General features: G+C 45.2%; 1 protein-coding gene across 3 annotated transcripts in view; it reads right to left on the reverse strand.

Moving 5' to 3' along the window:
- The window catches only part of LOC121292992 (LIM domain containing preferred translocation partner in lipoma), a 525,780-nt gene that overhangs the window by 209,794 nt on the left and 289,437 nt on the right, over positions 1-26,549 (reverse strand). The window lies entirely within an intron of this gene.

A 26,549-nucleotide genomic window follows, 5' to 3' on the forward strand; every position in this document is an offset into this window, starting at 1 on the left:
CACGCCACCAAAACACCAAATATTGAGCAGAATTACAGCCAGTTCATTAACATTGTGATCCAACCATGTGAAAAGAGACAGGAACTCCTGTCTGTAGTGAGACGCCAAGCTGACTACTCACTCATGTCTGCTGATATACTCAGGATAACTTAAAATGCTTTCTATCAATTTTCTCCCGCTTATCTGAAGGTGTTAACTCATGTTAGGGCACAATCATCTGGAGTGCCACTCACTGAAGTGGAATTCTGCAAGGGCTAAATTTAAACTGTCCCCATCAAACACTCCCAGGACAGGTACAGCACAGGGTTAGATACAGCGTAAATCTCCCTCTACACTGTCCCCATCAAACACTCCCAGGACAGGGGCAGCACGGGGTTAGATACAGAGTAAAGCTCCCTCTACACTGTCCCCATCAAACACTCCCAGGACAGGTACAGCACGGAGTTAGATACACAGTATATCTCCCTCTACACTGTCCCCATCAAACACTCCCAGGACAGGTACAGCACGGGGTTAGATACAGAGTAAAGCCCCCTCTACACTGTACCCGTTTCCATGGCGAGCAGGCTCTCATTTACTTGCCATGCCATTACCTCGCTGATTCCTCATGCCAGTAGGGTGCACACCTCTCAGTGCTTCCAGCCCAGGACTGCTGCACAGTAGACATGGCCCCGAAAGGCAAGAAGACCACAGGCCCCTGAAGCAGTGATGCATCCCTAGGATGGCTTCTGGACACCGTTGGAGCCCACCACAATGTCTTCAACCCCCACTCTAGCCGCAGGAGGCCCATCACTGTCACCACTCTGGCTTGGTAGGCAGTGGCAGTGGTCAGTGCCAATGCTGCACAGAAGAGGTTGGCTATCCAGTGCAGGGTAAGGCAACCACCTCATCACTCCACCCCCTCCACCCTCTCAACCACCTCATCAGTCCACCTCCTCCACCCCCTCCACGTTCTCCAACTGCTCCACGCCTTCACTCCTTCAACACTCTCCACACCCTCAACCAATCCATCCCCTTCACCCTCTCCAACCCTTCCCCCTCTCCAAATCCCCCACCGCCACATCCACCACCCTCTCCAACTCCTCCACCCTCAACCCCCTCCTCCCCTCCACCCTCTCCAATCCCTCCACACTCTGCACCCCCACACCCTCCACCCCTTCACCAACTCTACCACCTCCACTCTCTCCGACTCCTCCACCCACTCCACCTCTCCACCCCTCCAACCTTTCCACCTCCCCAGCCTCTCTTTCCCCAACTCCCTCTCCTCCTCCACTCTCTCCACCCAATCAACTCTCTCTAACTGCTCCATCCTCTCCTACCCTCCACACTCTACACCCCCTCCACACTCTACACCCCCTCCACTCCTCCTACCACACCCTCTCATTCCCCTCCACCCTCTGCAGCCCTGTGTCATGATCAGAAGACAGGAAGGAAAATCTATACAGAATTACCTGGAAAAACTCAGCAGGTCTGGCAGCATCGGCGGAGAAGAAAAGAGTTGACGTTTCGAGTCCTCATGACCCTTCGACAGATCTTGAGTTCGAGGCCAAGAAAGAGTTGAAATATAAGCTGGTTTAAGGTGTGTGGGGGGGGCAGAGAGAGAGAGAGAAGTGGAGGGGGGGTTGTGGTTGTAGGGACAAACAAGCAGTGAAAGAAGCAGATCATCAAAAGATGTCAACAACAATAGGACAAAAGAACACATAGGTGTTAAAGTTGGTGATATTATCTAAACGAATGTGCTAATTAAGAATGGATGGTAGGGCACTCAAGGTATAGCTCTAGTGGGGGTGGGGAGAGCATAAAATAATGGAAATAGGTGGGAAAAGAAAAATCTATATAATTTATTGGAAAAAAAAAGGAAGGGGGAAACAGAAAGGGGGTGGGGATGGGGGAGGGAGTTCAAGACCTAAAATTGTTGAATTCAATATTCAGTCCAGAAGGCTGTAAAGTGCCTAGTCGGAAGATGAGGTGTTGTTCCTCCAGTTTGCGTTGGGCTTCACTGGAACAATGCAGCAAGCCAAGGACAGACATGTGGGCAAGAGAGCAGGGTGGAGTGTTAAAATGGCAAGCGACAGGGAGGTTTGGGTCATTCTTGCGGACAGACCGCAGGTGATCTGCTTCTATCACTGCTTGTTTGTCCCTACAACCACACCCTCCCCTCCACTTCTCTCTCTCTCTCTCCGCCCCCCCCACACACCTTAAACCAACTTATATTTCAACTCTTTCTTGGACTCGAACTCAAGTTCTGTCGAAGGGTCATGAAGACTCGAAACGTCAACTCTTTTCTTCTCCGCCGATGCTGCCAGACCTGCTGAGTTTTTCCAGGTAATTCTGTTTTTGTTTTGGATTTCCAGCATCCACAGTTTTTTTGTTTTTAGGAAAATCTATATCTCTATATCACCCTGGCCACTTTATAAACGTATTACTTTTTTAAAAATGGACAAATGGTTTGACTAATAAAATGGCTGACCACACGATGGTGGTTCTGGAAGTTTATGAACAGATTAAAAATGGACAAAGGCTAATTCATCAAACTCCTGGAATGTAACACTCCTTGCATTGTATAAACATACCGCTCAAGCCAACACACAGAAGAGGCGTCAGCACCGGACAAAGGCAGAGCTATTTGTGACTCCTCATCTCCAATGGTTCTACAGTTACCTGCTCAAAACACAATGGGCTTTAACGAGGGGCCTCGTTAGCTGAATAGCTCAAGCTGAAACCACATGACCAAGGCTTGACCTGTTTGAATTGCTTTAATTGCACAGCTTTTGAGTTCTATCTTCAGTCACTGTTTAGTCTCAGAAGACAAGCAGGACTCCAGGCGAGCAGCCTGCCTCTGTCTACCATTTATTACCCAACAGGGAGCAACAGAAAGAGCTCTGCCCAGATTTAAATTGCCTGGCCCTCATCTACACTTTGTTCTACTGGAACATTTAAACTTTTAGTATCTGTGCCTATGAGACTAATTTATCTCCACGTGCATTCTTCCATCATTGAAGTCTTCACTTCTGGAAAAAGTGGATCAGCTTGCAACAGTTTCAGCCTGCTAACATCTGAAGGGATGCACCATTGAGCTTTTTCATTCTGGACTCTGGACTCTCATGAAACCATAATTCTTATTTTGTCTGTAGTCTTTGCCCTGAACCCTCCTCTTTCCCTTATCCCTCTTGAGGGTAGATGCTCAAGGGTATATACTTCAATGTAAGGAGCATAGCAAATAAAGCAGATGAGCTGAGGGCACAGATAGAAATGTGGCAGTACGATGTCATTACTATTACAGAAACATGGCTCAAGGAGGGACAGGAATGGCAGTGCAGCACTCCTGCTTACAAGGTTTTCAGGCAAGTTAGAGGGGGTGATAAACGAGAGGGAGGTGGCAATTTTGGTCAAAGAAACAATTACAACTCTAAGGAGGGATGTTATGTTAGAAGGATCATCAACTGAGCCCATATGGATTGAGCTAAGGAACAAAAAAGGGGCAGTCATACTAGAAGTGTCCTATGGACCCCTAAGCAATTGGAAGGAGACAGAAGAGCAAATATGTAGGCAAATCTCTGAGAAGTGCAAAAACAGTAGGGCAGTAATAGTGGGTGATTTCAACTACCCCAATATTAACCGGGACAGTTTTAGTCTGAAAGGAAAGGAGGGAACAGAATTGCTGAGGTGCATTCAGGAGAACTTTTTTGGCCAGTACATAGCAGGTTCAACAAGAGAGGGTGTGGCTTTGGATTTAGTTTTAGGAAATGAAGCTGGGCAGGTGGAAGGAGTGACAGCAGGAGAGCATTTTGATAGTAGTGATCATAATTCAGTTAGTTTTAACATAATTATGGAAAAGGACAAAGATAGAACAGGAGTTAGAGTTTGAATTTGCAATTTTACTAAGCTGAGGAGTGATTTAGCAAAGGTGGACTGGAAACAGCTACTTGAAGGTAAATCAGTATCAGAGCAATGGGAGGGCATTCAAAGGGGAGATTCAAGTGGTTCAGAGTAAACACGTTCCCACAAAGAAAAAGGGTGGTGTGGCCAAATCTAGAGTCCCCCCCGGATGTCGAGGAGATTACAGGGTAAGATAAGGCAGAAAAAAAAAGCTTATATCCAACACCGAGAACTCAATACTACAGAAAGCCGAGAGGAGTATAGAAAGAGGAGAGGTGAAATCAAAGAGGAAATTCAGAAAGCAAAGAGAGAGTATGAAAGAATATTGACAAGTGAAATCAAGGGGAACCCAAAGATGTAAGTAGGGCCAGTTAAAGACCAAAAAGATAACCTATGTGTGGAGGCGAAGGATCTGAGCATGGTTCTTAATTAATACATTTTGTCTGTCTTCACAAAAGAAGGTGATGATGCAGACATTGTAGTTAAGGAGGGGGAGTGTGAAATATTGGATGTGATAAACATCGGGAGAGAAGAAGTAATAATGGGATTAGCATCCTTAAAAGTGGATAAATCATCAGGGCCGGATGAAATGTACCCCAGGCTGTTAAAATAAGCCAGGGAAGAAATTGCAGAAGGTCTGACTATCATTTTCCAATCCTCACTGGATACAGGTCTGATGCCAGAGGACTGTTAACATGGTACCTTTGTTTAAAAAGAGAGTGAGGGGTAGACCGAATAATTTTACAGGCCAGTCAGTCTGACCTCAGTAGTTGCCAAATTATTGGAATCAATTCTGAGAGGATATCAAGAATAAACTGTCACTAGGAAAGACACAGATTAATCAAGGTCAGTCAGCATGGATTTGTTAAGGGAAGATCATGCCTAACTAAATTGATTACATTTTTTGAAGAGGTAACAAGGAGGATTGATGAGGGTAGTGTAGTTGATATGGTCTACATGGATTTTAGCAAGACTTTTGACAAGGTTCCACAAGGCAGACTCGTTAAAAAAGAAGCCCATGGGATCCAAGGGGATGTAGCAAGCTGGATACAAACTTGGCTCAGTGGCAGGGAACAAAGGGTAATTGTTGATGGGTGTTTTTGTGACAGGAAGGTTGTTTCCAGTGGGGTTCTGCAGGGCTCAGTACTGGGTCCCCTGCTTTTTGTGGTATATATTAATGATTTGAACGTAAATGTAGGAGGAATGATCAAGACGTGTGCAGACGATACAAAAATTGGCCGTATGGTAGATAGTGAGGAGGATTGCTGTAGACTGCAGGGACCTATCAATGGACTGGTCAGGTGGGCAGAAAAGTGGCAAATGGAATTCAACCTGGAGAAGTGTGAGGTGATGCATTTGGGGAGGTCACACAAGGCAAAGGATTACACAATAAATGGGAGAATACTGAGAGGTGTAGAGGAAATGAGAGTCCTTAGAGTGAATGTCCACAGGTCCCCTGAAGGTAACAGGACAGATTGATAAGGTGGTTAAGAAGGCATATGGAATCCTTTCACTTATTAACTGAGGCATAGAATAAGAGCAGGGAGGTTATGCTGGAACTGTATAAAACATTAGTTAGGCCACAACTTGAGTACTGTGTGCAGCTCTGGCCACCTCATTACAGAAAGGATGTAGTTACACTGGAGAGGGTACAGAGGAGGTTTATGAGGATGTTGCCAGGACTGGAAAATTGCAGCTATGAGGAAAGTTTGGAAAGGCTGGGGTTGTTCTCCTTGGAACAGAGGAGGCTGAGGGGAGATTTGATTGAGATGTACAAAATTGTGAGGGGCCTGGTTAGAGTGGATGGGAAGGGCCTGTTTACTTTAGCAGAGAGGCCAGTGACAAGGGGGCAGAGATTTAAAATGATTGGTGGAAAGATTAGAGAGAAGATGAGGAAATATTTTTTCACCCAGAGGGTTGTGGGGATCTGGAACTCCCTGCCTGAAAGGGTAGTACAGGCAGAAACCCTCAACTCATTTAAAAGGTGCCTGGATCTGCACCTCAACTGCAGGACTATGGACTAAATGCTGGAAAGTGGGATTAGGCTGGGTGGATTGTTTTTCGGCTGGTGCAGACACGATGGGCCGAATGGCCTCTTTCTGTGCCATCAACTTTCTAGGATTCTATGATAAACAGCTGGTCTCAGTAAAAATCTCTATCATGAAGCTGTCAGATTGTTGTAAAAAGCCAACTGGTCCACGAACGTGTGTACCTGGTCTGTGCCTACGTGACTTAAGTTTTGCAGGAATGTGGTTGACTTTTAACTGCCCTCCAAAGTGGCTACACTCTTGTATTTACTGCAAGTTGCTTCAACAAAAAACCCACCAGCATCTCCTCAGGGTGGATGGGAATGGGTGACAAATGCAGCCTCACCATCTATCAGGTAAAAGATGAAGAAAATGCAGCTGCCTATCAGATGCTGCAAAGTTTTCAACAATAAAATTTAAGAAATTTATCTCAAAGTCATTTGCTTTTGGTATAGTTTTAGTGATGTGTGGGGGCTAAGGTTGAGAGGAGAGAGGCCAGAATCAAATAGGGTCAAAATATGGAATAATGTTAAAAAGGCAGAATTAACGACACTCTATCTGAATGCATACAACATTCGCAACAAGATAGATAACTTGGTGGCACAAACAGAACTAAATGGGAACGATCTAATTGCCATTACAGACATGTGGCTGCAGGGTGACAAAGGCTAGAAATGAAATATTCAAGTGTATTCAGCACTTAGGAAGGGTAAGCAAAAGGGAAAGATAGGTGGGGCTGCACTGTTTAAATAAAGGATGAGATCAGTACATTGCAGAAAGAGGATCTTAAGTTAGAAGATCAAGATGTGGAACCAGTTGGGTGGAACTAAGAAACAACAAGGGGCAGAAAAGTAGGAGTTGTTAACAGGCCACCAGACAGTAGTGGTAATATAGGGCACTGTGTAAATCAGGAAATTAGAGGTGCATGTAACAAGGGTAATACAGTAATTATGGGAGACTTCAGTCTATATGTAGACTGGGTAAAGCTAATGAGCGCTAACGCCGTGGAGAATAAATTCCTGGAATGTGTAGGAGATGGTTTTCTAGAGTAGTATATTGAGGAACCAACTGGAGAACAGGTTATTTTAGATCTAGTATTATGCAGTGAGAGCAGTAATCTTGCTGTTAAAAAAAAACCCTTAGAGGAGTGTAACCATAACATGATAGAACTTTCCTTTAAGTTCGAAAGTGATGTAGTTCAATCTGAAACGAGGGTCTTAAATCTGGACAAAAGAAATGATGAAAGTAAGAGAGCAAGTTGGCTGTGGTGGATTGGAAACTACATTAAAAGCTATGACGCTGGACAGGCAATAGCTAGTAGTTATTTTCTTTTTTTATTCATCCATGGGACGTGGGCATCTCTGGCTGGGCCAGCATTTATTGCCCATCCCTAATTGCCCCTTGAGAAGATGGTGGTGAGCTGCCTTCTTGAACCGCTGCAGTCCATTTAAAGAACTAATACATGGCTTACAACAAATATACATTCCTTTAAGGTGCTAAAACCCAACAGGAAAAGAGAATCAGCCATGGCTAACAAAGGAAGTCAAAGATTGCACAAAATCAAAGGAAGAGGTTTATAAAGTTGCCAAAAAAAGTAGCAAGCCTGAGGATTGGGGCCATTTTAGAATTCAGCAATGGAGGGCCAAGAAACTAATAAAGAAAAGGGGGAATAGATGAGAGTGTAAGCTAACGAGAAACATAAAAACAGACTGTAAAAGCTTCTCTAGATATGTCAAAAGGAAAAGATTAGCAAGGACAAATGTGGGCCCATCACAGGCAGAGAAAGAAGAATTTATAATGGAACATTGGGAAATTGCAGAGAAGTTAAATAATTACTTTGTGTCTACCTTCACAGGGAAAGGTACAAGGAATCTCCCAGGAATACTAGCGAACTGAGGGAATGAAGAACTGAAGGAAATTAATATTAGTAAAAAGTAGTATTGGAGAAATTAATGGGACTGGAAGTTGAAAAATGCCAGGGACCCGCTGATCTACATCCCAGGCTGTTGAAGGAGGTGGCTATGAGATAATGGATGATTAATGGTCCTCTTTCAAAATTCTATAGACTCTAGAATGGTGCCTGCAGATCGGAAGGTAGCAATTATAACCCCACTGGTTAAAAAAGTAGGGAGAGAGAAAACAGGGAACTATAGACCTGTTTGTCTGATGTCAGTAATAGGGTAAATGCTAGAATCCATTATAAAGGATGTGATAACTGGACATTTAGAAAATAATGACATGATTGGGCTGAGTCAACATGGATTTATGAAAGGGAAATCATGTTTAACAAACCTGTAGGAGTTTTTTGAAGATGTTACTAGCAGAATAGATAAGGGGGAACCAGAGGATATGGCGCTTGGATTTTTAAAGAACTTTTGATAAGATCCCAAACAGGAGGTTAGTAAACAAAATTAAAGCTCACAGGATTGGGGGTAATAAACTCGCATGGGTTGAGGATTGGCTAATGGACAGAAAACAGAGAGTAGGGGTAAATGGGTCATTCTCAGGATGGCAGGCTGTGACTAGTGGGGTACCACAAGGATCAGTGCTGGGGCTCCAGTTGTTCACAATCTATATCAATGATTTGGAAGTGGGGACTAAATGTAGTATTTCCAAGTTTGCTGATGACACTAAACTAGCTGGGAATCTCAGTTGTGATGTAAAGAGGTTTCAAGGGGATATGGACAGGCTGAGTGAGTGGGCAAGAACATGGCAGATGGAATGTAATGTGGATAAGTGTGAGTTATTCACTTTTATAGAAGGAACGGAGGTTCAGGTTAATTTCTTAAATGGTGAAAGGTTGGGAAATGTTAATGTCCAAAGGGACCTGGGTGTCCTTGTTCATAAGTCACTAAAAGCTAACGTGCAGGTAAGCAAGCAATTAGGAATGCAAATGGTATGTTGGCTTTCATCGAAAGGGGATTTGAGTACAGGAGTAAAGATGTTTTGTTGCAGTCATGTAGAACCTTGGTTAGATCGCACCTGGGTATTGCGTACAGTTTTGGTCTCCTTACCTAAGGAAGGATACACTTGCCATAAAGGGAGTGCAACAGAGGTCCAACAGACTGATTCCTGGGATGATGGGATTGTCCCATAAGGAGTGATTGAGGAGACTGGGCCTGTATTCTCTAGGGTTTGGAAAAATGAGAGGTGATCTCATTAAAGCTTACAAAATTCTTAAAAGGCTAAACAGGATAGATGCAGAAAGGATGCTTCTAGAACCAGGGAACACAGTGTCTGGGGCAGGTCATTTAGGACTGAGATGAAAGGGGCAGTGGGAGGTCTTCACACTGCACATTCTCCCAAAGTCTCCCAGACACTCATCAGATGCTCCTTGGGCAGACTGACAGTTACTTGGAAAGGCAACAGCTGCATCCATGCAGTAGCAGTGCGTTGATCACTCAGTGAATGTTTCCAGGTGCACTCTGATCCCAGGGGTTATCTGACGCTGAGTACAAGGCAATTCTCAAAAAATCAAAAAACATTTGTTGAAACCACTGCAAAGACCAACAGTTTATCCATTGACCAAAATCATGGACAGAGAAGATGCAGGACATCAGTGGACATCATATCCTCAGCTGGAGGACACTGATTTAAGGAAATTGAAAAGAAAACCAGAGGTGAGATAGGAACATAGGAAGATAGTGAACAGGAGCAAGGGTAGGCCATTCAGCTCCCTCGAGCCTACTCCGCCAATCAACTAGACCAAGGCTGACCTTCCACCTCAAAACCATTTTCCTGCATTATCCACATTTCTCTTGATATCTTTACTAACTAGAAATCTATCGATCTCTGTCTTGAATATACTCAATGACTGAACCTCCTTAGCCCTCTGGGGTGGAGAGTCCTGCATTCCAGATTCCATCACCTTATGGGATGCCCTGCCTCATGTGCCCAAAGATCTGTGGTTCAAGAATTGGCCTGTCCAGTCACAAGAAGAGCCACGGTGGAAATTCATAGACCTGAATAGACATCTTCCTTACACTGAGAGAAGGCCTGACACTGAAAGATGACCACCTGAGATCAGTTAGCTAATCCCAGGATATCTCTGCTCACTCTCGCAAGAAGCTTCACCCAAACCTTTAATGGATCTGAAGTTACACAATCCTTCCCTCAGCCATTCAGCTTCTCTCACATAGCTTTCAGCACCAGGGAATCTGACAGTTCTTTTCATTGTACCAATTGCTGAATTGAACACTTGTATCACATTCAAAGAGCTCATTCAAATCACCGAACCTCTCAGTTAGATTCCAGCCTGTGACTCATTCCCATAACTAAGGAGCGTCAGGCCTATCAATGACCTCAAAGCCAACCTATGTGTGGAGGTGGAAGATGTATATGCATGTCTCAATGAATGAGGGGAGTGGTGTAGACATTGTAGTTACTGAGGGAAAATGTGAAAATTGGAGGTGATAAACATAGATTGAAAATATTAAGGAGTTTAGTATCTTTGAAAGTAATTAAATCACCAGGCCAGGATGAAATGTATCCCAAGCTGATAAGAGAAACAAAGGAGGAAATAGTGGAAGTTCTGACCATCATTTTCATGCTTGTGGACTGAGCAAAGGTGTTTAGTCTCCCCAGTGTAGAGGAGACCGCACTGGGAGCAGTGAATGCAGCAGTTTAAATTGAAGGCAAGTGAAATGCTGCTTCGTCTGAAAGCAGTGTTTGGGGCCTTGGACGGTGAGGAGGGAGGAGGTAAAGGAGCAGGTGTTGCATCTTCTGTGGTTGCATGGGAAGGTGCCGTGGGAAGAGGATGAGGTGTTGGGGATTATGGAGCGGTGGACCAGGGTGTTAAGAAGCTGAAAACCTCTTGACCCTGGTGCACCGTTTACAAAAGGGTCTCATGGCGGTTTATGGCTTTGAAAAACACCATGCGCCTGGAAAACGGTGTTTAAAAACTGGTCAGCTGGTTCTGGAAAACAAGAAGGATCAACTGCTTGGATAAAGAAGACAACTGCTCCTGAAGCTCCGGACCCAGTTTTTTTTTGCTTTATTGTTTTACAGGATTTGGGCATTGCTGGCGAGCAAAAAGGGAATGGAAGTTGCTGTAAAGTTGCTGTACGTTCTGAAACCAACTGACTGCAAGTTTTTTGCAAAGTCCATCTGAAAAGCAGTGCAAGAGTTTGCAATTGTTTCCCAGACCAGCACTGAGAGACCAACCATATAACCCAGACACATTTCAAGGATTCCACCATTTATCCTTTTCCCTTGAATCATTGACTTTTAACATTTTGGCAGAATTCCTCTATTTTATTTTATTTTTTGGTGTGTGTGTGTGTGTTAGGGTATTTAGAAAGAGTAATTATTATACGTTTATAAAGAAACTTGGACATTGAGGGGTCAAACGGAGATTCATAGGTAAAGCACATGCTTGGCCGTATAGCTAGTTGGAGAAATTATTTAAATATATGTTGTGACCCATGGAGTAGTGTGCGCTCCTCACATATCAGTTGTACTGTGGATGTGGGAGGGTATACCCCTGAGCAAAGACATTAGCCTGAGTCCTTGGATTGCTTTTCTCTCATCTGTATCTGTCTCCTGTTCCACAGCTATCATCGCACACTTAGAATTAACCACTTACACATGTCACTTAATATATCAAATTTCAAGATTTCTCACTAGTTTGTCATGGTGAGATCTTGAGGTTTGACTGGGTGGGATCTTAAAGGGTGTGGGGAGTGAAGGGGAAAGTGGGATTAGACTGGGTGGGATATTAAAGGGTGTGGGGAGTGAGGGGGAGAGTGGGATTAGACTGGGTGGGATATTAAAGGGTGCGGGGAGTGAGGGGGAGAGTGGGATTAGACTGGGTGGGATATAAGAGGGTGTGGGGAGTGAAGGGGAGAGTGAGATTAGACTGGGTGGGATATTAAAGGGTGCGGGGAATGAAGGGGAGAGTGGGATTAGACTGGGTTGGATATTAAAGGGTGTGGGGAGTGAGGGGGAGAGTGGGATTAGACTGGGTGGGATATTAAAGGGTGCGGGGAATGAAGGGGAGAGTGGGATTAGACTGGGTGGGATATTAAAGGGTGTGGGGAGTGAGGTGGGAGAGTGGGATTAGACTGGGTGGGGTATTAAACAAGGTGGGGAGTGAGGGGGAGAATGGGATTAGAGTGGGTGGGATATTAAAGGGTGCGGGGAGTGCGGGGGAGAGTGGGATTAGACTGGGTGGGATATTAAAGGGTGTGGGGAGTGAGGGGGAGAGTGGGATTAGACTGGGTGGGGTATTAAACAATGTGGGGAGTGAGGGGAGAGTGGGATTAGACTGGGTGGGATATTAAAGGGTGTAGGGAGTGAGGGGGAGAGTGGGATTAGACTGGGTGGGATATTAAAGGGTGTGGGTAGTGAGGGGGAGAGTGGGATTAGACTGGGTGGGATATTAAAGGGTGTGGGTAGTGAGGGGGAGAGGGGGATTAGACTGGGTGGGATATTAAAGGGTGCGGGGAGTGAGGAGGAGAGTGGGATTAGACTGGGTGGGATATTAAAGGGTGTGTGGAGTGAGGAGGAGAGTGGGATTAGACTGGGTGGGTTATTAAAGGGTGCGGGGAGTGAGGGGGAGAGTGGGATTAGACTGGGTGGGATATTAAAGGGTGTGTGGAGTGAGGAGGAGAGTGGGATTAGACTGGGTGGGTTATTAAAGGGTGTGGGGAGTGAAGGGGAGAGTGAGATTAGACTGGGTGGGGTATTAAACAAGGTGGGGAGTGAGGGGGAGAGTGGGATTAGACTGGGTGGGATATTAAAGGGTGTGGGGAGTGAGGGGGAAAGTGGGATTAGACTGGGTGGGATATTAAAGGGTGCGGGGAGTGAGGGGGAGAGTGGGATTAGACTGGGTGGGATATTAAAGGGTGTGGGGAGTGAAGGGGAGAGTGGGATTAGACTGGGTGGGATATTAAAGGGTGCGGGGAGTGAGGGTGAGAGTGGGATTAGACTGGGTGGGATATTAAAGGGTGCGGGGAGTGAGGGTGAGAGTGAGATTAGACTGGGTGGGATATTAAAGGGTGTGGGGAGTGAGGGGGAGAGTGGGATTAGACTGGATGCAATATTAAAGGGTGTGAGGAGTGAGGGGGAGAGTGGGATTAGACTGGGTGGGATATTAAAGGGTGCGGGGAGTGAGGGGGAGAGTGGGATTAGACTGGGTGGGATATTAAAGGGTGCGGGGAGTGAGGGGGAGAGTGGGATTAGACTGGGTGGGATATTAAAGGGTGCGGGGAGTGAGGGGGAGAGTGGGATTAGACTGGATGCAATATTAAAGGGTGTGAGGAGTGAGGGGAAGAGTGGGATTAGACTGGATGCAATATTAAAGGGTGTGAGGAGTGAGGGGAAGAGTGGGATTAGGTTGTGTGGGATATTAAAGGGTGCGGGGAGTGAGGGTGAGAGTGAGATTAGACATGGCTTGCTTCTGTACCAAAACATTCTATGATTGTTTTTTTCAGGTCTAGGTGGAAAAAGTATTGTTGAATATGGCATTACTTAAGGGTTGCCACACCAACAGCAATGTTGATTATTAAAGTCAAATTATGCTACAATTGGTTCTACAGGGGGACCTATTTAAATGAAACACTCTGCGTACATCTGGGCACAAGTCAACCTGCTTGACTCAAACTATCCATTCGCATGTTTGATTTAGGATTTCCAGAGGTGTTGTGTTTTCCAATCTAGCAGCATCTGTTATGACCCCACAATGACTCTGTGACCGTTCAGTGAATGAGGTTTTCTAATCAACACTTTGAAACGTAAACTCGTAAGGGCACTGACAGTGAGCCAAGTATTAGAAACTGTTTTTAACCACACAACCCTGCTTTCTGAAGGTCGTTGCTTTTGATTAATTGTACTCTGGCTAGATAGACACTCTTACGCAAGACAGGCTGTTCTTTTTGCCAGTCCCCTGCCACACACACTGAAGTTGGGTGATCAAAACATCAAATATTAGCCAAAAAACTATTAGATAGACGTTTCAAACGGTGCTGTTAATTCCTGAGAGTTTGCAATCCTTGCTGAATGGGGTGTGCTGCAGTCTCATGTTCTGTACTATAACCCAGTCCACTCCCAGGCCCCGCATTTGGTCTTTGTCAACATTGGCAACTCTGGGCAGACAATGAGCAAAGACACTGGGATGACTTGTTAAGCTGAGCTTTATGGGGTCTCATTGCTCCCCAGGCCATCCCCTCTCTCCAGAAGGAAGGTCGAAGCTGCGCTGACCGATACTCAGCAAGCCAGCCCACAGAGCAATAGCGCGCTAGTGTAGGCCTTAAGCAGGTGAGGGTCAGACCGCTACTCCTGGAGAGCTGCTGAACAATCTGACTGGCACAAGAAATCAGTGGTGGGCATTGCTGGGCCTGCAAGCGGGATCATGGAGAGGAGCAATGGTGTCTGGACTGAGGTAAGCCCTGGGCTCTTAAAACGGGAAGCGGTCAGACACCCTAGGAAGTGAGGTGAGGGGGGTGGGGCGGTGGATTTTGGAGGCCAGGTGGGGTGGGGCTAACATCTTGGGGAGGTAATATCTTATTTGGGGGGGGATGGGGGGGGGGGTGGTGCCCCCAATATGCACACGGCACTCTCCAAAAGGAGGTACCCCAATTCCTTCCCATCTTCTAACCAGTTGGGTTAAAAATGTATCTACCCACTACCACTGACATGCCCACTCCAACCATATTATGGCATGGGCAACAAGATCAAGTGGATTACTAACAAGCTAAATTACCCATAAACTTTCTTTTTAAAAAAGGCAGGTGGACTTCCAATTTCGGGCCCACCCATCCACTGCATTATGGGGGGCCGCTTGGAGGTGGGGGGAAAGGCAGTGGGCTAGCTGCTCATCATATTGTACATGCCACCCCCACCCCACCCCACCGCTGTAAAACCACCCAGAAAACCCTGACCATCACTGCATCTTACATTGAAGTGTCAGCCAGGGTAACGCCCGGGCAGTACTCTCACCTCTGAATTGGAAGATGTGGATCTAAGGCCGGCTCTAGGGACTCGAGCTCCGACACTCACTGTGCAATACCAAGGGAGCATTGTGAAAGGTGCTTTCTTTCTTTCGGATGAGGCGGTAAACCAAGGCCCTGTCTGTTCTCTCAGAAGGGTGTAACTGATGCCACTTCACTGTTTGAAGGACAGCGGGGCAATTCTCCAAATTGTGTTGGCCGATATTTATCCTCTATCACCATAACTAAAGCAAATTATCTGGCCATTAACACATTATTTCCGTGGGATCTTGCTGTGCAGACAGTGGCTGCCATATCTCCTAAATTACAATAGCAGCTGCAATTCAAAAGTACTCCATAAACCTGAAGTTATCCAATCCTCTGCTGCCAGTCTTCTAACTCTCAGCAAGGCCTGCATTTTCATTCCTGAGGTGGACACCTCGCCAGGTCTGTGTCATTAGAAAGGTCCCCGAAGGTTGTGATTCTCACTCTGGGGGGAAAGCTGTGGGATGGAGTCAGGCCTGCTGACCCCAAAAGCAAAGTGCAGGCGGCCAGCGGCTGGCCGGGCGCCGATGTGGGCTAGTTAGAAGGACCGGCTCGGTTCTCCGGGACTTCATCTTAGTTGTACTTATGGCTGTTCGGGCTTCTGGCCCTCACCCTTCACTGCCTGTCACCCCACCCACTCCCCACGCCACCTCCAGCTCCTCCATGCCAAATCAAGCCCTCCACCCGTCCCCAATGGATCTTTGTACCCTCCATGCCAGCTCATAGCCCTTCCATGCCCATTCACCCAAAATACACTGCATACAGAACCAATCAGCCACGTTGGCATGTTTGAAACAGCTCAAAGAGAAAAAAACACTCATTCACAAATTTTTTTTAAAAGAAAAACTGATGTTCCTACAGCCCCATAAATGTGTCAATCAGACACACCATTAAAGTATGATTAAGAGAAGCTTTAAACATTCACACCTCTTAGTCTTGTGCAAGTAAACATTGAGGTATTGATAAAAGGGATCACAGGAAGCATAACTTAATATAACCACTTAAAGGTGTCAATTAAACAAAGCCACAGTTCTCCCTAGTTGTCTAAACAGAACCCTTTACTGAGATAATCCTGTTATGAGCCTGGGCTCTCAGTCAAGCATGCATAATGAGGCCATCCAGATCTACTAAAAGAGTTCTTACACCTGCTCTCAACTGCCGAAGACCCAATCACTTTACTTGCTCCAAGATGGTATCCCACATTCTACCCACCTTAAAATTGAGGTCATACAAAATTCTGCTGCCCTTGTCTTAACTTGCAGCAAATTCCATTCCCCAATCACCCCAGCACTCACTGACCTACACTGGATTCCAGTCAAACAACATCTTGATTTTAAAATTCTCATCCTTGTTTTCAATTCCCTCCAAGTTCTCGCCCCTCTCTATTTCTGTGACCTCATCAAGACCCATAAGCCTCCAAGGCATCTGTGCCCATCTGGCCTCTTGAGCATCATCGATCTTAGTAGCTCCACCGTTGGTGGCTTTGCCTTCAGCTCCCTATGTCCCAACCTCTGGAATTCCCTCCCTACGTCCCACCACCTCCCTATCTCACTTTCCTCCTTTTAGCCACTCTTAAAAATCACTCTGTTCAACAAGCTTCTGGTCACCTGTCCTAATATTGTTTGATGTGATTCAGCGTCATACTTTGTTGCATAATGTTTCTGGAAAGTGCCATGGGATGATTTATTACATTAAAGGTACTATATAAATATAAGTTGTTGTTGTCATAGTAAGATAAATAGTGCATCCAGCCAGGGACTAATAAACAGGATCCTCCTTCACCCTTGATATTTTGCTGCCAAGGTGAAGGCTGATTAATCCAGGCCTCTCAGGTTTGTATTTTCCACGTTTTCCAACACAGCACAGTGAGATCTTTTGAAATGACAAACTTGGGAATTTGTCCTATAATCCGCAAAAGAAAAAAATTGTGGAGTTATGGGGTACGAACAAGTTGTGGATGGCGGGGGAGGGGGGTTGATTGGCATTAAATGAATAGCTCTTTCAAAGAGCAAGCACAGACACTATGGGCAGAATGCCATACAGTCATAGAGTCATGGAGGTCTACGGCACAGAAAAAGGTCCTTCAGCCTATTGAGTCTGCGCCGGTCAAACAAGTGCCCAACTATTCTAATCCCATTTTCCAGCACTAGGCCCATAGCCTTGTATGTCATGGCATCACACATCCAAATACTCCTTAAATGTTATGAGGGTTTCTGCCTCTACCACCCTTTCAGGCAGCGAGTTCCAGATTCCCACCACCCTCTGGGTGAAAAATTTCTTCCTGACATCCCCTCTAAACCTCCTGCCCTTCACCTTAAATCTCTGCCACCAGATTGTTGATCCCTCCACCAAGGGGAAAAGTTCCTTCCTGTCTACCCTATCTATGCCCCTCATAATTTTATACACCTCAATCATGTCCCCTGCCCAAGTGCATCACCTCACACTTATCCAGATTAAATTCCATTTGCCACTGATCAGCCCATCTGACCAGCCCGTCTATATCCTCCTGTAATCTAAGGCTGTCCTCCTCACTATTTACCACCCCACCAATTTTCACGTCATCTGCGAACTTACTCATCAATCCTCCTACATTCAAGTCTAAATTGTTTATATATACCACAAACAGCAAGGGACCCAACACCGATCCCTATGGAACCCCACTGGACACAGGCATCCAGTCAGAAAAACACCCGTCAACCATTACCCTCTGCTTCCTGCCACTCAGCCAATTCTGGATCCAATTTGCCAAATTGCCTTGGATCCCATGGGCTCTTACCTTTGTTATCAGTCTCCCATGCGGGTCCTTTTCAAAAGCCTTGCTGAAGTCCAAGTAGACTATGTCAAATGCATTGCCCTCATCGACACACCTGGTCACCTCTTCGAAAAATTCAATCACATTGGTCTGACATGACCTCCCCTTAACAAAACCATGCTGACTGTCCTTGATTAATCCCTGCCTCTGTCCCTCAGAATTGCTTCCAACAGTTTCCCCAACACTGAGGTTAGACTGATTGGCCTGTGGTTCACTGGTTTATCCCTTCCTCCCTTCTTGAATAATGGTATCACATTGGCTGTCCTCCAGTCCTCTGGCACCTCTCCTGTGGCCAGAGAGATATTGAAAGTTATTGCCAGTGCCCCTGCTATCCCCTCCCTTGTCTCACTCAACAGCCTGGGATACATTTCATCTGGGCCTGGAGATTTATCTACTTTTAAACCTGTCAGGCCACTTAGAATCTCCTCCCTTTCATGCTAATTTCTTTAATTATATCACCGTGCTTCTGCCAGATTTCCATACCCACCCAGAATGGCCTCTCTCTCAGCCATAATACCTACTTGGAGCTGTGACATAACATTAGCTCCTATCCCATTGTGGTCAGTCCATCACATAATGTTATGTCAACTAAAAATACAATGTATTTGAAATCCTTAAATCACTCACTGTTACTGATATCTAATAGATAGTTCTACACTGAAAACAAACTGACCAGTGCCAAATTTAACTGCATTTGTTCAGCTCACCTCACTTTTGAGATACGTGAATGAATTTTATAAGCAGATTGTAACGCATCACACAGAATGACAAATTCTCCCAGGTCAGTGACAGACTTCCTGCTCCACGGTTTGTTGCTTATGACAAAGAAACTTCTTCACAAGAATGTAAAAGGTACAGTTAAATAAGATTAGTTGTTGGTAGTAAATCTACCTTCAATGTCCCGAAGATTTCTCAAAATAACTATCCTTGGAATTCACAAAAACACCCCCAGCCCTCTCATCAAGGTTCCAAACATTCAAGGAATTTAAAATAAAGAATAATGGGCTCTGATTTCAGTTCTTGCATTGATGGATCCCAGGCCAACAGCAGTATGTCCGAGGGCTTTTTGCAAACTTACAGTTTCTGCCTTACGATCCAGAAACAGACCATGGCACAAGGTTCTGACTCAGGGAGGTCTGCTTTAGATTGGAGACCTTCAAACCCAGCTTTCTTTGCTTTTTAAACATAGAAAATAAAGACTGTTAAAAAGGGTGGGATCCTTGCCTTTATTAATAGAGGAATGGAGTACAAAAGCCAGGAAGTTATGCTAAATCTTTATAAATCGTTGGTTAAGCCTCAGCTGGAATAATGTCTAATTCTGGGCACAGAGAATTTAAGAACATAAGAAATAGGAACAGGAGAAGACCATTCGGCCCCTCAAGCCTGCTCCGCCATTCAATAAGATCATGGCTGATCTTCAGGTGTTTCGATTTTCACATTCCCATCAATGCTTGATAACCTTTGATTCCCTTGCCTAATAAGAATCTATCTACCTCTACCTTAAAAATATTCAATAACCCCACCAAGAATGGCAGCAGGGATGAGGGGTGTCAGTTATGTGGAGAGACTGAAGAAGCTGGGATTGTTGTTCCTTTCCTTTCCTTCCTCATTCCTGTGATGTGGGTGTCACTGGCAAGGCCAGCAGTGATTGTCTATCCCTAATTTCCTTTAAGAAGGTGGTGGCGAGCTGCCTCTGGATACAGGTAAATGGCTTACGAGTAGTTGAGTCAATCACATTTCCTTTTTTAAAAGGCATAATTGAACTTGATGGGGTTTTTATGACATCTGTAGTTTCCATGGTCAACTTTACTGATGAACAAAGAAGAAAGACTTCCATTTATGTGGTGTCTTTCATAACAACAGAATGCTCCAAAGTGCTTTATAGACAAGAAGTACTTTTTGATATTTTGTTAATGTTGTAATGTAGGAAATTCATTAGCCAATCTGTGTACAGCAAGTTCCCACAAAGAGCAACGTGAAAATGACCTGACAACCTATCTTTGTAATGTTGATTGAGGGGTAAATATTGATCAGCAAACCAGGGATTACACCACTGATCTTCAAAATAGTGCCACAGGACTTTTGACATTTGACTGGAGGAATAGACATGGCCTTGGTTTAATATCTCATCCAAAAGACAGTGCATCTCCTCAGTACTGCACCAGAGGGTCAAGCTGGATTCTTGGGGCTCAAGTCCTAGTGCAGGAATTGAATCTATAACCTTCTGCCTCAGAGACAGGAGTGTCCCCAAGTGATTCATGGCTAGCTTCTTCTTCAGGATTTAATTAAATAATTGAATTCGGGTTCCCCAATTGTCGTGGTAGGATTTGAATTCATATCTCCAGATCATTAATCCAGATGTTTGGATCACTTGTCTTGTAATACAGCCACAATGCTAGCGGACCCCATGTTCTCCTGAGAGCAGAGAAGGTTAAGAAGCAACTTGAAGCTTTGAAAATGATGAAGGAATTTGATAGATGAGAGGGGGATGAACTGTTTCCACTGGCAGAAGAGTCAGTAACCAGAGGAAACAGATTTAAGGTAACTGGCAAAAACAGCAGGAGGGAGATATGGAGAATGTTTTTTACAGAGTTATTTGGAATGGGTTACATGAAAGGGTGTTGGTAGCAGATTCAATAATAGTTTTCAAAAGGAAATTAGACAAACACTTTGAGTCCCGGTCAAACAATATTTTCAATTTAAAATTCTCATCCTTGTTTTCAAATCCCTCCATGCCTTCACCATTCCCGATCTCCATAACCTCCTCTAATCCCACAAATCTCCGAGGCACCTATGCTCTAATTCTGGCCTCTTGAGCATCTCTGATCTTAATTGCTCCACGATTGGTGGCCATGCCTTCAATTGCTTGGGTCTCAAGCTCTAGAATGGTTTCTCTACAGCTCTCTGCCTCACTTCTCTCCTTAGGACCAACCTCTTTGACCAAGCCTTTGATCAGCTGACCCAATATCTCCTTATCTGGCTCGGTATCAAATATTGTTTGACATTACTCCTGTGAAGCACCTTGTGATTGTTCATTATGTTAAAGGTGCTTTATAAACATACGTTGCTGTTGTTGAAAAGAAAAAAAAATTGTGGGGGCATGAGGAAGAGAAGTGGAGTGCAAGTAATTGGACAGCTCTATTCAAGAGCCAGTAGAGGAATGATGGCCTGGTTCGGAGCTGTATCATTCTATGAATCGGTCAGCATAAACCAGCAGACAAACTCACAAATGACGACCAGGTGTGTAAACAGAGAAGTCAAAATACAACTTTTCAAATTATTTCTGGCCATATTACCTCTGAAATGCCAAACCAAACAACCCCTGTGCACACTCAAAACTCTGCAACTTTGGCAAACTCAAGACTTTCAACTTATTATGCTGTCCTTCTCAACCTGAAAGGATGCTTGTCTGAAACTAACTATGTTCCAGTGTGTGAGGGTAAACTGCGCTATTGGTAGATCGCCAATCCTAACTGCACTTCTCTGCTATTTTACTTTTGAGGAAATAAAATGAAACTACTAGAAGCCGTAGCAGTTACCAGTCAAGCTCAGGTCAGCCTGCCCCCTCCCTCTGGTCCCTTCACCAATCCCCCAAAAAATAGCTTTCGAAGGAGTTAGTCTTCTTGACCTTTACATGCCTGGTAAGGGCAGCTGGACCAGTTGAGACTCTCCATCTTCTGAACTCCTGCTGAAACCAATATCCAAGGAATCCTTTGAAACCATCATTTGATTTGTAGAGAGGATCTTGGGCAACGCAAGTCCTCTAAGTTCTCATGTCCCAGTTGAAGGATCACAGACAGTTCTTGCTCTAATGTCACATCTCAAAGGTGAAGAAGGGTTTTGGTTGAATGATACATCTGAAGGATGGCAGCACCTGAAAAGATGTGCCTGCTTCACCTGTGTGAAACTCGCCAGGGCTCCTTCATCAACATCTTCCAAACACACAACCAATATTACCTAGAAGGACAAGGGCAGCAGATAGATGGGAACACCACAGTCTGGAAGTTCCCCTCCAAGTCACTCACCATCCTGACTTGGAAATATATCGGCCATTCCTTCAGTCACTGGGTCAAAATCCTGGAGCTCCCTCCCTAACAGCGCCAGGTGCAACGGTTCGAGAAGATGGCTCTTCACCACACGTTTTTTTTTATTCATCCACGGGATGTGGGTGTCACTGGCCGGGCCAGCATTTATTTTCCATCCTTAGTTGCCCTTGAGAAGGTGGTGGTGAGCTGCCTTCTTGAACTGCTGCAGTCCATGTGGTGTAGGTACACCCACAGTGCTGTTAGGGAGGGAGTTCCAGGATTTTGACCTAGCGACAGTGAAGGAACAGTGATATATTTCCAAGTCAGGATGGTGAGTGACTTGGAGGGGAAATTCCAGGTGGTGGTGTTCACATCTATCTGCTGTCCTTGTCCTTCTAGATGATAGTGATCGTGGGTTTGGAAGCTGCTGTCCAAGGAGCCTTGGTGAATACCTGCAGTGGATACCATTGTAGATGGTACACACACTGCTGCTACTGTGCATCGGAGTTGGAAAGAGTGAATGTTTGTGGATGTGGTGCCAATCAAGTGGGCTGCTTTGTCCTGGATGGTGCCAAACTTCTTGAGTGTTGTGGGAGCTGCACTCATCCAGGCAAGTGGGGAGTATTCCATCACACTCCTGACTTGTGCCTTGTAGATGGTGGACAGGCTTTGGGGAGTCAAGAGGTGAGTTATTCGTCACACGATTCCTAGACTCTGACCTGCTCTCTTGTGGCCACTGTATTTATATGGCTAGTCCAGTTCAGTTTCTGGTCAAGGGTAACCCCCAGGATGTTGATAGTGGGGTATTCAATGATGGTAATGCCATAGAACATCAAGGGGCAATGATTGGATTCTCTCTTGTTGGAGATGATCATTGCCTGACACTTGTGTGGTGCGAATGTTACTTGCCACTTGTCAGCCCAATCCTGGATATTGTCCAGGTCTTGCTGCATTTGGACATGGACTGCTTCAGTATCTGAGGAGTCGCAAATGGTGCTGAACATTGTGCAATCATCAGCAAACATCCCCACTTCTGACCTTATGATGGAAGGAAGGTCATTGATGAAGCAGCTAAAGATGGTTGGGCCGAGGACACTACCCTGAGAAACTCTTGCAGTGATGTCCTGGAGCTGAGATGACTGACCTCCAACAACCACAACCATCTTCCTTTGTGCTAGATATGACTCCAACCAGTGGAGAGTTTTCCCCCTGATTCCCATTGACTCCAGTTTTGCTAGGGCTCCTTGATGCCACACTCGGTCAGGTATGGCCTTGATGTCAAGGGCAGTCACTCTCACCTCACCCCGGGAGCTCAGCTCTCTTGTCCATGTTTGAACCAAGGCTGTAATGAGGTCAGGAGCTGAGTGGCCCTGGCAGAACCCAAACTGGGCATCGGTGAGCAGGTTTTTGCTAAGCAAGTGCTACTTGATAGCACTGTTGATGACCCCTTGCATTACTTTATTGATGATCGAGCATAGACAGATGGGGCGGTAATTGGCCGGGTTGGATTTGTCCTGCTTTTTGTGTACAGGATATACCTGGACAATTTTCCACATAGCCGGGTAGATGCCAGTGTTGTAGCTGTACTGGAACAGCTTGGCTAAGGATGCGGCAAGTTCTGGAGCACAAGTCTTCAGTACTATTACCAGAATATTGTCAGGGCCCATAGCCTTTTCAGTATCCAGTGCTTTCAGCCATTTGTTGATATCATGTGGAGTGAATTGAATTGGCTGAAGACTGGCATCCGTGATGCTGCGGACCTCCGGAGGAGGCTGAGATGGATCATCAACTCAGCACTTCTAGCTAAAGATTGTAGTAAGTGCTTCAGCTTTATCTTTGGCACTGATGTGCTGGGCTCCCCCATCACTGAGGATGGGGATATTTGTGGAGCCTCCTCCTCCAGTGAGATGTTTAATTGTCCATTAGCATTCACGACTGGATGTGGCAGGACTGCAGAGCTTACACTAAACCGTTGGTTGTGGGATCGCTTAGCTCTGTCTATCACTTGCTGCTTATGCTGTTTGACACGCAAGTAATCCTGTTTTATAGCTTCACCAGGTTGACACATAATTTTTCAGTATGCCTGGTGCTGCTCCTGACATGCCCTCCTGCACTCTTCATTGAACCAGGGTTGATCCCCGACTTGATGGTAATGGTAGAGTGGGGGATATGCTGGGCCATGAGGTCACAGATTGTGTTCGAGTGCAATTCTGCTGATGGCCCACAGCACCTCATGGTCTTGAGTTGTGAGGTCTGTTCAAAATCTATCCCATTTAGCACGGTGGTGGTACCACACAACACGATGGGGGGTATCCTCAATGTGAAGACGGGACTTCGACATACCGAGAAACAATAAATTAATAAAATTATGAATGTATTCTATCAGGTATACATGGAGAAAATGTTTGCACTTGTGATTGAGGACAGTGGTAAGGGCTAGAAAGGGGAAGAGAGTCATTAATAAATCCAATAGGGAATTCAGATCATGGTGAGAAAGTGGAACTTGCTATCACAGAGAGTGGTTGAGGTGGATAGTGTTGATACATTTAAAGGGAAACTGGATAAACACCTGAGGGAGAAAGATATAAAGGGATATGTTGATGGAGTAAGAAGGGAGGAAGCTCATGCAGAACATAATTTTATGTAATGAGGGAGGGATTGATTCACTACCAGATTCGTGTCCCTGCCCCCACACCCTCCCCCCATCGCCATGACCAATTTCACCCCTATCATAGTATTTGAATTGCAGACTGTTAACTCTCACACTATTGATTTACTAAGTGTGTACATCTTTCTTTGTTGTGCTGTTAAGTGTGTTCTATGTCATATGGGACTTAAATGTTTTCTATGTCATATGGGACTTCAATGAACAAAGTGATGATAAATCATGTACGATGAAGCACATGTGAACAAAGTAAAACCAACATCCATACTATTGTTAATCCCACCTGTTCTCATTTCAAGCATTGGCACAATCGGTTCTGGCAGTCGTGCGTGGTAATCATTGGGGTGAGGGTTGGGATAGAATGGAAAATACAACCTGCGTCTCCATACACTGAGCTGAAATGGTCCATCTGCCAGGCCATTGTAACCCTTAATCTTTGGCAACAAGGTCTTACAGGAAATTTTGGAGGTGTGGAGACAAGTATGTATCCAATCACTAAGAGCACCTTAATTGGACTCAGAAAAGGGATGAGATACAACCTGAGATCTCTTGCATTGCCTCTTGAACATCAGCTCAAACCACTCAGAAATCAAGATTAATGCAACAACATTTCCATTTACTACAATCTTGCGATTGACAAAGTCCGATTGATAATATATGCTCTCCAGGGAACACTAGGAAACCTTTCTGTTTAACTTCAAATTGTCCCAACCAGGCATTGGAAAGAAACTTCAAACCGATAGAATAACAAAAAATAAATTGTTCCTCCCACTGGACTAAAGTAAGATCATAAGAAATAGGAACAGGAGTAGACCATTTGGGCCTGCAAGCCTGCTACACCATTCAATATGATCATACAAATTAGGAGCAGGAGTACGGACATCACTTTGACCCGAACAAGGACATAATCCACGAGGTGCCAATGCTTTAATCTGGGATTCTTCCATGTGGTTTTGTATTTGTCCTTCTGTCGGGAGTGTACGTTTGTTATAATGGGGCCGTGGTGAGTTCACTTTGTCAGCATGAAGACACTGTTTGCACTGGCTTTTCTACCCATTTTTCCTAATGGGTCTGCTCCAGACATCGGAGTCATGGTTAACCCTGACATTGAAGTCTCCCAGAAGGATGATTTTTTCTTCTTCTGGGATTGCAGTGAGGACTTCATCAAGATCAGAATGGAGCTTTTCCTCAAGATCTTCATCGGAGTCAAGGGTCAGAGCATAAGCGCTGGTGGCAATGGCATATTGATAATGGCTGAGCTGTAGGGACGCTGTCATTGTCCACAAGATCTTCACGAGTTGATGATCAGATTTCAGTAGTGTGTCAAATCGCAATGACCAACATCTTCTTCCACCTTTGCAGCTGGTGATGCACACAGTCTCCTTTCACACGTTCTGCTGTTGAGAGCTTTATCGACCGCACTTTGTCTGGCAGCTTCCCCTGACCTTGCTGCCATGGCTGGTCCTATCAGGGTCAAGGAGCTCCTGATGGCATCACTCAAAGGTTCATCAGAGTGCACAAGCCTCTCCACCATGTCGCGGTGACAATCCACAGAGAAGCCTCTGGGATAGAAAATTCCAACCCTATGAGTGAAGAAATTTCTCCTAAATGATCGTCGCCTTATCCTGAGACTGTGCAACCCCCCGTCCCCCCTCTGATTCCCCAGCCAGAGGAAACAGCCTCTCAGTTTCTAAAACAAAAACAGAATTACCTGGAAAAACTCAGCAGGTCTGGCAGCATCGGCAGAGAAGAAAAGAGTTGACGTTTCGAGTCTTCATGACCCTTCAACAGAACTGATCTTTCTTTCCAAGGAGAGGGGTGAAATATAAGCTGGTTTAAGGTTGTGGGGGGGGGAGAAGTGGAGGGGGGGGTGTGGTTGAAGGGACAAGCAAGCAATGATAGGAGCAGATCATCAAAAGATGTCACAGACAAAAGAACACAGAGGTGTTGAAGTTGGTGTTATTATCTAAATGAATGTGCTAATTAAGAATGGATGGTAGGGCACTCAAGGAAAAATCAATATAAATTATTGGAAAAAAACAAAAGGAAGGGGAAAGAAACAGAAAGGGGGTGGGGATGGAGGAGGGAGTTCAAGACCTAAAGTTGTTGAATTCAATATTCAGTCCGGAAGGCTGTAAAGTGCCTAGTTGGAAGATGAGGTGCTGTTCC

The sequence above is a fragment of the Carcharodon carcharias genome, chromosome 2 (genome assembly GCF_017639515.1).
Source record: "Carcharodon carcharias isolate sCarCar2 chromosome 2, sCarCar2.pri, whole genome shotgun sequence".
Taxonomy (NCBI): domain Eukaryota; kingdom Metazoa; phylum Chordata; class Chondrichthyes; order Lamniformes; family Lamnidae; genus Carcharodon; species Carcharodon carcharias.